General features: G+C 40.5%; 1 protein-coding gene across 2 annotated transcripts in view; it reads left to right on the forward strand.

Annotated features, from left to right (window-relative positions):
• Positions 1-13,227, forward strand: part of RASSF3 (Ras association domain family member 3) — a 114,574-nt gene that overhangs the window by 15,665 nt on the left and 85,682 nt on the right. The window lies entirely within an intron of this gene.

Here is a 13,227-nt window from a genome sequence, read left to right on the forward strand (position 1 = left end):
GGATTTGGGTCAGTTTGCAGCTGAGCTATTTAGTGTTGTACTCCAAATGACAGACTTGTGAATCTGAAATAAGAAGGACAAGTTGGTCTGTTTGAAATCTATCATAGAAACATTGTTTTGCCACATGCCTAAATGACTTCTTCCTGTGTGAAGTTCACAGCTTTCAAATATCCAGAGGGAAACAGTTCACTGGAATTCATGACAAAACTCTCCTCGACTAAAACAATTCTTTAACCTCTGTTTTCTTTTGTGATTGAAAGTATGTAACAAAATATGGGTTAACTCTAGTCCTCATGGCACATCAAATCATTCATGTGTCTCTTTTGTTGTTATTAAAGCATAAATGGCTAAAAATTATCAATTTTGTTGAAAGCTCTAATTACTGACTTAGTCATACGTGAAAATGCTTGTATTTTCCAGTTATCTTCTCCCTCAATGCTATAAAAGATTAACTTCATCTATGATTTGTAATAAGAAGTAATGTGAACTCTGAGTCATACTCCTTTAAAATGACACTTTCTGTAGATTTTGTTCTCCTACCTGCCACTACGCTTACTGGGTTGAATAAGTTTTCCTTTCTACCCTTATTTTAGTGTATATATGACCATCTCTTTTGAGTTAAAATTATGAATAGTATCAGAAGTGCCCTGCACGTCCTTTTCCACCCATAGAATGAGGTGATTGTCACCAAAATTGTGGAAATCCGACATTTTAGCACAAAGTTGTATCTGAATAGAAACTTAATTACAAAAATTCAACTCAAGCTTGTTATAACTTTATAGAAGCTAGTCTTGTCAAGTGCATTTATAATAAAGTGGAAGCTGAGGTCCTTACATTCCTGCCACAAAGGAGCTGATACGGTTCCTATTTGGCCTGAGAACTTCTGTTTGGTTTTAACAAAGACAGTATGTGGTGTGAAACGGTAGCTACGCAGATATCCATGAACATTTCACCTTTACATGAGTGGCCGGAATTTTGCTGGGATTCTTTCACTTTCATTTACTCCCGTTATGAAATTACTCACATTTCCTTAACTCTGCAGCATCGCATGTTTGTAACTCTATTAACCCAGTTGGCCTTCCATCCTGTTTCTGAGTGAATTCTCTAGCATATGAGTCTGGTGCAAGCACTATTGACCATCTACTTACCTTCCTAAACAGAGAGATTCATCCTAGCCTCCAGGATACTAGAGTTTTAAGCTCTTTCTCCCTGTCTCTTTGTCTTTCTGCTGGTTTTTGCTCCTGTATTGACTCTAACACAATCTCTCCGATTAGGTCAGCCAGGATGAGCCAGCAGAATAATTCTGCATTGCTCGGCTCGTTCCACGGTGAGGAACCCAGCTAATAATTAAAGCTTTTGGTATCACCTACTGATGATTTTTAGCCACTTATGCTGTAACAAATAAATTACTCCTTCAAAGACAAAACAGCGAAACTTTCATGATTTTGATGTTAGGACAAGTAAAGATTACATGCTGTAATATGCTTCTCATTAGATTTTGAGTGTCCCAGAGAGTCTGCGTCAACAGATGGGCACTAGGCCCCTGCACAGTGCCTCAGACTTGTTGCTTGTGTTCTGCTTCCATCCCTCCATGTCTCAGAAATCCTTGTCCTCTCTGTCTGACCCAGCAACAACATCTGCTGAAGCACAAAATTAGTGTTTATGTATGACAGTGAATTTAGGACTCTTGTAGGTAATTGTAATCAGAAAGCTGCATTTGATAAGGCTACTTTTACAAGATCTATCAAAGCATAATTCGGTTTCTGTTCCTAAAAGTCCTTAGTTTTCCAGCCTCTACGTGGATGGATACTTTGGGACTTTTGGCCATGAACAATTGCCTTCCTCTGACATACTCATTTCTAAATAGCACTGTAAATATTGTAGAAGTTAGGCACAGTTTTCTATGTTGGGGGCATAATTCAAAAAGCTTCTTTTAGGAGGAAAATTCTAGGGTGGTGCTCAGTCACTTCTTGGTACAATTACTTGCTGAAGGAACAAAATAATAGACTTTAGCTGTGGTTCAGAATATACTAAATGTAGCTGCTAATGTTTTAAGAGCATTTAGTTTAGTCAAGGATATGTAACATTTTACAAGACCTCTAACCTGAAGGATGTATTATTTACGGCTCTGTAAGTTTTATTTCTTTGAATATGTTTAGATTTTTTCCTACAATGTCTTTATAGAATTTGTGCTGACAGGTCATGTGACAACAAGTTTTATCATCATAAAGTGCATAATTAGAAGTCAGGGAGAAACGTAAAGGAATTAGAAAAAGTTATCATAAAGGGCCATGATAAGGGTATAGAAAACAATGATCAGAAAAGACAAAATAGATATAACTCCTGTGCTCTGTTTCATAGCATGTCTGTTTCACAGCAGAAGAGTAAGGGTACATGTGAGAGGTGACAAATTCAAAGCATTTTTTTTGTTGTTGTTGTTCAACATATAATTAAATTGTAGAACTCATTACCAGAGGATGCTGCTGAGGTCAGGAATGTAACAAGGTTTAAAGAGGATCTGGAAGGATAAGAATAGTCAATATCATGACAGTAAAGCTTACAAGAAAAGCTTTGAAAGAGACAGAAATCTTTTTGTTTCAGTGCTCAAACTAATTTTTAATAATTAGGGATTAGTCTGAGATAATTTTGTGGTTCAGATCCCACAAGTGGTGTTGCTTCTTGCCGTTTCTTCTGAAACACAGCACTGGCAGAGACAAGCTTATGATCTGCGTTGATTTAAACCTCTATGATGTTTTTTAGCCTTATACAGAAGAAAAACAGATTTTAGACCTGTTCATCAAAAAAGCATCCCATTATATCCTGTGGAAAACATGAAAAGTGTAATGTTTGCAATCATTTTTTACTTTGACTGAAGTGTCCCAGTAGCAAACCCTGCTTGCTTTGAAGCTATTATAAGAAATAAATAAAGTAAATTAAGGCAGTATCAGATGGATGATTTTGCATAGCCTTATATTCTCACCAAATCCTACCAACTTAGCCTTATTCTAAGCTCCCAGCTAGTAAGAGCTCTTACAGCTTGAGCTGCTGGCCTACTGGGTACGTAGGAAGGTCTTTCCGAGGGCAGAAGTGGGAATTTATTGACAGAATCTTAAGCTAACTGGATCCCTCATGTAGTCATAAGTTGATTATTGCACTGTTGGTGGGGACTTTGTGTAACTTTTCTGCTCTAGTGCGTTACTCTCTTAGGCCTTCTCTAACATTAAAGTTAATAGATTATTTTAATTGATTTTGAAGGATTTTTGGCCAGAATGGTCAAGCATCCATCATAAAATCATGTGTATGTAAGAATGAATATTCTGCAAAATCTATGGAAACCAGGGCAGAAATATAGTGCTATCCCTTCATTTGGCTTCCTGCTGAAAGAATACACTTATAGGTTTAAAATTCTCTGCAAACACAAAAAGAAAAGTCAACTTTTGAACTGTCTCTCCAAAATGTGTTCAGCCAAAAAGAGAAATCTGTAAGACACAGAGTAATAGCAAAAAATAATTTTATTGTGATATGTCAACTTAAAGAGGTTTAGTTTAAAATATTTGTGAATTAATTTCTTATTTTTTACATTTGGCCAGTTAAAATATTGTGGCATATACTGTACGCACACATATTCTTACATAACCTTTTAAATTGTGCTTTTCTGGGAATACTTTGGGTATGTAGAAGTAGCAGATTCTTACCCAGCATTTATGGGAATATGTAGCTGGGAAACGAATGAACAGATAATATCACTGTATTTCTGTGTTCTTGTCGAAACACAGTTGCAGAAGTGTTTGAAATTAGTGTCTGTTACGAGGAAAGAGGACCATCTTTACAGTTACAGATCTCTGTTTTCTCTACTCCAAAGAGGTGGTGTGGAGGGTGTAGAGAGGCAACCATCAAACGAATGGCAGTATTGTCCCATAGTTCATGTTTAATTGGTGCTTGGATAGGTGTGAGCCAATTAATACTTAAGGAGCTCATGGCTGTAAACTCACACCACAGGGAAGAGACTGGCTTGCTGTGTGCACAGTTCCAGTTTGTAATGGATATGGTTATTTATTTTCGGGATTGTGTCGTAAGTATGCAGGGGTCGCTATTCCTGACAGCATTGACAGGCTTCTTGGCTCCTGGTTCCCGCACTGATCTGTATTCGGTGTCAGGACCTGCTTACTGCTGGCATCAACCTGGACTGTACCCACTCACAGGGCACAGATTGGTGAGTCTGAAATTGCAGAGCTAATTCATGCTGTGCTTTTTCAAACAAAACTTCACGGATGACTAAGATGAGGTACTTAAGGGGGGTGGCGAGGCTCTCTTGGCCAGCCCTGGGGGCTGTAAAGGGGTTGTGCTCTCGTGGCTGTGCACTCTGCGTGTGTCTCTGCTGTGAGGGGCTGGGACGGGGCAGCATGAGCCATGGAGATCTGTCTGCTGCACAGCTTTGGGTCTTGCAGTGCCCCCAGCACACCATCTGCTGCCTCCCTGTGCACACGGGACGGTGGCATGTGAGACCTCTACAGCCTGCATAGTCAGCTCCGTGTCTCCCATGTGGATGCCTGCAACTATCCAGTGAGTGCCTGTACGTCCCCCATCGTTTTAGTAAAAAGGGACACCCTTGCTGTCGCCCAGAGTTTGCTGCGGCCCCAGTTCTCTTAGGATCAGCTGCTGGCAGAAGAAGCTCTCTGAGTAGGAGTAATGCATGGTAGTGGGGTAGATAGTCAGGCCAAGCCAGGGCTTAGTGTACTTGCAGGGTACTCAGGGGAGAGAATCAAGGAGAGAGTTTTTGCCTGACCTCAGTGATAAATGGAGTGTAGGGACATTCAGAAACTGTTTCCCTGGAGCATTTAACTCCAAATAGGTGGATGACATGGTTGCCTCCAAAGGAATATCATTTCAAGGATTAATTAGCTGTATTTGGGATAAGGAACAGGCAGACACGTTCAGAGCTGGCTCAGTGGAAACTAGATTGGATAGAAATCAGTTCTGTTGAAACCTAATGTGATTGCAGACAAGGTGAACTGGTGGCTGCAGATGGCTGTTCTGGGCCCTAAATACAGTGACCCAAGTGCATATCTTATAGGGACCTGCTGAGGTGGGTAACCGAAACTTCTGATCCAACTTTTCCTGATTGCTTTATCTGTTTTTTTCCTGAATGTCTAGTTCATGGCTGCTCTTTATATAATGCTAGAGATGCATATACTACTTCAACAGGTTGGAAGCAGAAGCAGGTAAGAGACAATGGCCGTTTATGATCAGACCATACATGTAGGTTTTCTGTTTGTAGTAGGGTTGGGTGCAGTCTTTACTGTTATATGTGTTCAGCTACTTCGGACAGTTCAGAGCTGTTGATTTGAATGTTTTTAATCGTTGTTGAATAGCACCTGTGCCCAATGTTTATATAAGTATACATAGATTATTAATGGAAGTATTTAAAGATCCTTTTAAAAAAATCATCTATATATGTGCTTTTTCTATTTCTTTTTATTTTAAGGATATATATAATTTTTCTTGTATTATTTGCATAAAAGTGCGCTTACCTAATTCTAGAGGAAACTGTGCAGGGATCCATACTGCACACTATATTTATTAACCAAGAGGATAGCTGTGGGGTGTCATGTTTACAGGTCTTCAGGATAGTTTTAAGTGTACTGCAGAAGGTTGCAGAAGAATCTTATCATACCGAGTGACTGGACAGAGAAACAACATTCTGTGCTGATAAATATTAACTAATACCTATGAGGGAAAACACTCGGACAGCACACACAGAGCAGTGGCTTCTAATTTAGCTTTTACCCACTTGGAAGGTTCTCTGAAGAAACTCATCTCAATGTTCAGGGTAAAAAGCAACTGAATATATAGAAGTATTAGGAAAAAAAAATAGAATGAAAACTCAGAAAACTTCTTATGCTATATAAAACTATTGTGCCCACACTTCAGGGCTTTCTGATTTGTATAGGAGGCAACTGACTAAGAACATGCTACTGAACAAATATGGACAGCACAGAGAATTGAAAAAAGCACAGTTATTTACTGTTTCTCATAGCATAAAAACTCAGGGGCATGCCATAAAATGGTCAAACAAGAGGCTTCAAACAAACTCCTCTTTCACATACACACACACACACACACACACACATACACATAATTAAATTGTGAAACTCATTGGCACAGGATGTTTGGGAGACTAGAAGTATAAATGTATTCAAGAAGGGATTAGATAAATTCATGGGGGAAAGATCCATCAAGGGATATTAAATAAAAAGATGCAGTTACAGCCTCTGGCTCATTTGTTTGTTTTAAACTGTAGATTACCAGAGCCTAGGAGGGCATAAGAGGGAATAGCACTCAAAATTCACCTTTTTCTCATACATTTTCTCTAAGCATCTGCTGGTAGGCTCTACCTGAGACAGGATCCTGGCCTGGATGAACCTTTGGTCTAATCCAGTCCATCTATTCCTGTGCTTTTCAAGTGCAATGGTGGTAAAGACTGGAGAAAACCAAAGCCTCTCTCACTATAATTGATTTCTGTGTAATTCTCCACTCATTTGTGAGTTTGTATTTTTCCAAGGGAGATGCACTCTGTTAGTGGACACTAAAAGAGTGGTGTAAACTATAGTATGTTTTTCTCTATTGTAGTTACTGTTCACAACTCTTACGAGTTATGTGTCTTTTGCAAATTGCATCAATGTGTTGTTTTATTCCGTCTCTCAGATAATTAGATGAGACATGCGGCATCCCACTAAACTCCGTTCTCCCTGACTCTAACAGTTATGTGTGGAACAAGGCAAATCTCCTTCGCTACTCTGCCTCCCTTCCAAAGGAAAATCCTGATTTGCTTCCTTTGATTTATTAAGATCTTTATAAACCTGTAATAAATATGAGTAAAAATTCTGTTCAAGAAACTAAACTTCATCTCACAGACCCAACCCCTGCATGGATCAGGATTACAGATGTGAACGTCCTCACCGTGTGACAGCTGTCAGTATCACCTGTCACAGCTATAACAAAGCTATAACAACCTGTGCCGTGTGTGGGTTTGTTCTTCTGAGAATTTTTTGAAGTACTTTGGAAGATTTAATTCTACTTTCTGTTTTACTGCTACCACACTTCTTTCCTTTGCCAGTGTCAAACAGTAGGAGCTGCTCCCCACTGCTTCCTTGTGCTCCCCTGGAGACTAGTAGGAAGCAAACAGGAAGACCAGAGGATGAACAACTGTGTATATTAAAGTAAGCACCTCTGCAAGCCTTCTGCTTCAAGGTCTGCAGTCAGGGTGGGAATGATGACCCAGGTATCTGAAATAAAAGCTGTGGATTGGTCACTTATGAAGAGGAAAATTAATAAATTAGTAGGGTGGAATTACCTGTTTTAAAGGGATAATGTAACACTATAGCCTGATACATCCAGTAAATATAGATCAACCTTGGATGCAGCTTGCAAGATCATGCTCAGAATTGGACTATGCTCAGTATTAGAGATGATTAATACATAATACTCTGTCGTTCTTCTGAACAAGCACAAGCGTTATTATGTTAAGCTTCATTTAAGTTGGCAGGTTTGATTCCACTTTTTCCCCATCTCATATTTAAACATAGCAGACTCCAGGCTTTATTAGCAGAAAGTTCAAGTATTTAGATTTCATTGAAAGTAATCTTTCGGTTAAAGGTCTGGCTTTTGTCCTGCCAGAATATAATTTTATCTCTGGTAATAGAGTGAACATTGATCCTTCAGTAGAGATTCCGAATGAACTCCCAATTTTCTGGTCAGATAAATCAGTTGTCTCCTGAGTTCTCAGGAGCTCTTTTCTATAATCCACTTCATGACCTGAAAATGTTGCCTCTATTGTACTATTAATTCCCCTAAAAAAAGGGAGTGTATTAACTCAAATCTGGTCATTAACTCACAGCTCCTTGGCAATGCAGGTCGCTAAGCCTAAGCCATACTTTTAATTCCAATTCTTTCTTGTTGGAAAACCAAAAGAAAATACTGATTTGTGAATTACCTTTATGCTAGCTGTTAGAGGTGTTCAGCAATAGAGGGCACTGGAGTAAATGCTTTCAAGAACCAGCTATTTTTTTGTTGGATTTGCATACAGAACAAACGGTTGACTTTTTTTTTTTTTTTTTTGATGTGGAAAGGTTTTTTTTCCCCATTTTTCGAAGTTTTTAATGTTGAAAAGAGGCTAACAATCAGTTCAAGGAGATGTCCCAAAATACCAGCATGAGTATTACCTAAATAATTTGGGCCAATTTTTGAACTTTTAAACATAAATGCTTCAATTATTTTCCATTACATTTTCAGTTCAGAAATGTATACTTGTTCCAAGGACAGATGTTCACCGAATGTAAAATCTTGTGCCTGCAGTACTCTCGAAGGTGGATTTTTAAATGCATTTGCTGAGACAGCCGCAGAAAGCAAGCCAGATGTTAAAAACTGATCTAAGCAAGCTGCATTTTATTCAGGTTCCGCGTTCTCGGTGGAGAGGGTTTCAGTATGCAGGTTTTTGCAAGCTCCATATGAAAATGTAATTTAATTTAAAGACGTTCTAGACTGTTTTTAAACTTTTGGCAGCATGTACAGTGCGTTAGGTTTGCAGTTAGGCTCCGCACGCCCGTGGGCAAATCTATCAGTGGAAAGGGGCTGTAGCTCCCGTTTTACTACCGTCTGGCGCTCCGTTGCCACGTGGCTGCTGCGACCCTGAGCTCGGTGCAACACGGCGGCTCCTCTCTAGCTCCTTGGCCTCGCCTAGCAGATGGGGAAAGGTAGTGAGAAGCAGGCGTGGGCTGGTGTGGCCCCAGCCTGCCCCGTGGCACGCATGGCACAGCGCAGGGCTGCCGGCGCTCCTGCGCCCGCGCTCGGCCCCCTCGCCCGCTCCCCTGCGCCGCTCAGCCTCGTTTAGAGCTGCCTCACGGTTACTGCAGGCGCACAGGAATCAGCATAAAAGGAGGAATTACTGATTTTGTGGGAAATCAACTGGTACATAAATTACTCTAAGTTGCAGATTGAATCTTATATTTTACCTACAGAGCACTTTTTTCTCTTTGTAGTTAACTTCGCCCCAGCTTGTTAACGTCAGAAACAGACGAAAAGGTTTATGTTTTCTGTTCCAGAAATAGTCTTTTTCCACTTGAGCTAGAAATATAGCTCTTTTGTGGTGTATTAGTTTTCTCATTGTCAAACATGATAAATAACGTTCGTTGTTCTACAAGTTCCTAAAATTTTCACTGGAGTTCTCTCTCCTCAGCCCCATGTGATAGGTGCGCGTTTCACTGTTACGTGTGCCAGGCAGTACAAAAGCGCTCTCTCAAGTCTGTTATAAAAGCACAGATAAGGTGATATATCAAGATGTCTACTAAGTTTGGTTTATAATCCCTTGTTTGAAGTTACTCTACAGAAGAATTCAGCCTCCCCACGCCGACTCTGTTGGAGAGGCGAAGACGGTAATATCTGTGCGCCAGCTGTAAGAAGCAGTTAGTGCGCCAGCTGTAAGAGGGCTCATCTCCGGAAAAGTATTAATGAGAGCTGTTCATTTATTCATTCCCTTCTTGCTAGCTGCAAAGTATGGGTATAATTTATTAGTCTTTGCACTTATTAGCAGATTGAGCTTTGCCATGTCTGGCAATTTTTGTGTTGGGCACCTTGGGAAGCAAGGCGATCACAACGTTATGGTATGTTCAAAGGTTTGCTAAGTCTTCAGGTTTCTGGCAGAACGCGACAGTGTCCCCAGAAGGGCACAGCAGAAAGCTAGCCGGGTGCACGGGGTGCAGGTTACTCGATTGAAACACCCCATTCCCCATGTCATCATTTCGCATTTGGTGTTTAGGCAAAGCTCACAGCAAAAGGGGTATTCTCAGCCTAAGGAGACTGTTTTTCAAGGTGTGCAGTTCACACAGATTTTTCAGGGGGTTGTAAAGCTGTAGCCTGGAAATTTTAACTACAGAACAGAGCGGATGTGTATAGCAAGAGACCAGAGCAGGAGGAAGGAGAAGTGAAGTATCTACTCTCCTTCACACAGACGCGCTGCTGCATGGTGCTCTGGTGCCCAGCTCATTCCAGCGAGTGTGGTGTCAAGTCCTTGCAAGGAAGAATTCCACTTTGGGGAAGGAGAGCTTTTAGCTCTGTGCCCCTGTCTCCCTCCCAGAAATAGGCAGATCGAAGAACTGCCAAGGGCATGCAAGCCTTGGGGTAGCCTGGAGGGTGAAGCAGCCCAGCTCACAAGCTAGCGCTGGTGCTCAGACAGATAAGGAAGACGGTGATTAGTAAATATAATCTTGCCTTGTGCTTTTGTTTTTTAAACTGTTTCCACTATTGCAAATGAACATTTTAACCCTTACCTTGACTGAATGAAGTAAATCTATTCAATCCTGTTTGCAAATGGATTATATGATTATTTCAGGGTGGTCTGGCAAACACTGGATGCTACAGTTTTGCAGGAATGGTGGTTGTAAAGAGGATTGCATGCAGAATGTTATCTATCTGCAACGAGAATAGGAGTTTCCAGGGGCAAAGGCTTGTCTATAGGCTGATCATTCCGGACCTCAGGTTTGTGAAAGAGTCTCCTGTGACCAGTGTTAGCCAGAGCCTGTTTGCAAGCACTGGAAAGAGGGAGAGGACCTGAGACTGAACTTGTCATGTTGATAAAAATACAACTGCGCTTTACAAAGAAATGAGATTGACTTTAATAGCTCTAGAGTAAATCAATGGGATTTATGTTCCTACGTCACTTAGGGCCAGGTGCTGAAAGGCAAGCATCTAAGAGCCGCTGTAGAATTTAGTAGCTGAAGGTAGGCATTAATCTTACCTCCTAGGTGTGTTTTACAATCACTGGTATAGCAAGTAGACAGTCTTAGTGTTGTAAGCTCCCTCAAAGGTCGGGCGCTTTCTCTGTGGCTGCTAGTTGCAAGTTCACGCGACTAATGGAGGTCACTTGAAGACACTTCTTCCGTGCAGCCTCCTACATTATTAGTTCTTAAATGTGCAGCTAGATGGCAATGTCTCCTCCTCATCTTGAGGTATGCTGGGGTCTTAGGATGTTCGCCCTGGTTAGCCTGTTTTACTACCCCTGTTTTGAGGATGCCCATATCCACAGAAATCATGTGTCTTGGTCTTTGCCAACTATCTAGCAAACCCTCTAGCACAAGCCAGGTTAAGATAAGATCAGATGAAAACAGGTTTTTAAAAGTCCCAAAATAGACTACACGGTTATAGAGGTTTATAAAGATACCAATGATAGAAATGGAAGAAAATCTAGTTTTGTTTCTTTAATCCAAAATGCCTTTTCCTCCGTCCAGTTTTGCAGTTGATAAGCTGACAACGGTTACCTGATGCAGGTGGTCAGAGATGGGGTCCCTGTGCTCCCAGGAGGCAAGGACATTAGAGAAGCAGAGGTTCATGGAGGCTGCTGATTTTTATACCTCATCTGTTCCTTGGGGCCTCCCTGGAGTTGGGGCCTCCCTCCTGCTTCGCAAACATAATGTCCTTTCGATGTGGCTTAGTCAGGTTATTGCCTGCCTAGATGAGGAACGGTCGTCTGAAAACTCCGAAACTTAAACTGGTCAGTAATAGAGCTATTTTTATGTGCGGTAGCCAAACTCTATCTTTGTAAGATGCTTCACAGACAAAACCTTGCTGAGCTTTTGGGCTACATTCTGGACTGCTGTGTTAGAGTTCACGCACCCATATCCTGCTGAGGTCCAAATCTATGCAAATACATGACTTTGCAGCTGTGGGCCCCCCTGGTTAATTTTATCTCAGCCACCATGAGTAGCCCCTAATATAGCTGGTTACAGGAGCTTATCCTGTTCCCAAGCTAGAGTTCCCGACCCTGGATGGGGCTGACAGTTGCAGGTGGCGTTGCAAGCCTGACAGAGATTCGGTTTTGTCTGATGCTTATGTAAATATGTGGGTTGCACAATGCTAGCATGTGGGGTTGAACAAATGGGCAGCCAGAAAAAACTAACAACTGCTAGGAAAGAGATCCTTGCAAAATTCTTGTAAACGTATATTAATCGTTTCTTGCTTCTGTTCAAAAGCACAAAAATTCCAGGGGTGCTCTTTTCGGTTTGGTAAGAATGCAGGACCTATGGAGAAATGGGAACCAAACTTTCAGTATCTCATAACAAGTTATTTCTTGCTCTTTCTGAAAACGAGCTTTGAAATTCAGTTTCTCCAGTCAGCATCCAAAGTAATTCTTCTTGTTGGTCTGAAGTAACAAAGATATAAATCAAACACCAGCCTCAGATTTCAATTCATGAGAATACCATTATTTTCAAATACTCAGTCATTAAAACATTGTCTCATATATACATGTCATCTTTTTCTCCTCATAGAAATTGATTAAACTGAGCATATTTTAAAGTGCCATACTTGCATTCGATTCATATTTTAACCTAAGACTCGCTCTGATACCCGAGACATCCTCTTTTATAATGGACAATATTGGTACAGTTAGTACCTTGGCTCATTTTACTTTTTCAGTATGATTTTCTCTTTGTCTGTTCAAAATGATTCTGTTCACTTGGTCAATAGTCAACATAAAGAGTAGTGTATCACATCCTGACTTTCATTGATTGGTGTCAATAAAGCTGCAATTCTTTAAAATGACGGATAGATCATGGTTTGACTTTTCTTGAGAAATCATTTATCTGTAGCTATATTCCTCTGATTTTTAGCTTCATTTTTAGGGTTTTACCACAAATAACATTTTAAAGTCTGTGATTTAACTAGTAAAATGTGTGAATATGTTAGATGTAGTGATGGATGAGTCTGAGAGGTACTCGTTTGTTTTTGACTAATCAAAGATTGTAATCCAATTTTTATTTGCCAGTAGTACGAAAGCAAAAGATGAAGATTTTAGCAAAGCTGAGGAAAAACATATTTATACTATTAAGCCTATTCTATCAACTAGCATTCTTCCACTTGCATTCGCTTCTTTGACATCGCTGTTCAAAGTCTCATGGGTTTCTATGTTCTTCCTTACACCTTACAAATCTACTGTCCTTTCGATACTACAATGTTACAGATGTTAATGATCTTTTATGTTTAGTGTAGTGCTTCTCTAAGAGTGAGCATCACTTACATTTCTGAATAAAAGCATATGAGGTTCTTTGCTATTACTGTGCAAGGAAAGACCGAAGGGGGATCCGTTGCCGCTTGTGGCTCTGCGCAGCTGTTGCTTTGTTTGTGTGCTGGAAGGAGAGGGCGGCTGCTTGGTAGTTTCCTGCGTTCTGCAGTGCA

This window comes from Struthio camelus, chromosome 1 (genome assembly GCF_040807025.1).
Source record: "Struthio camelus isolate bStrCam1 chromosome 1, bStrCam1.hap1, whole genome shotgun sequence".
NCBI lineage: Eukaryota > Metazoa > Chordata > Aves > Struthioniformes > Struthionidae > Struthio > Struthio camelus.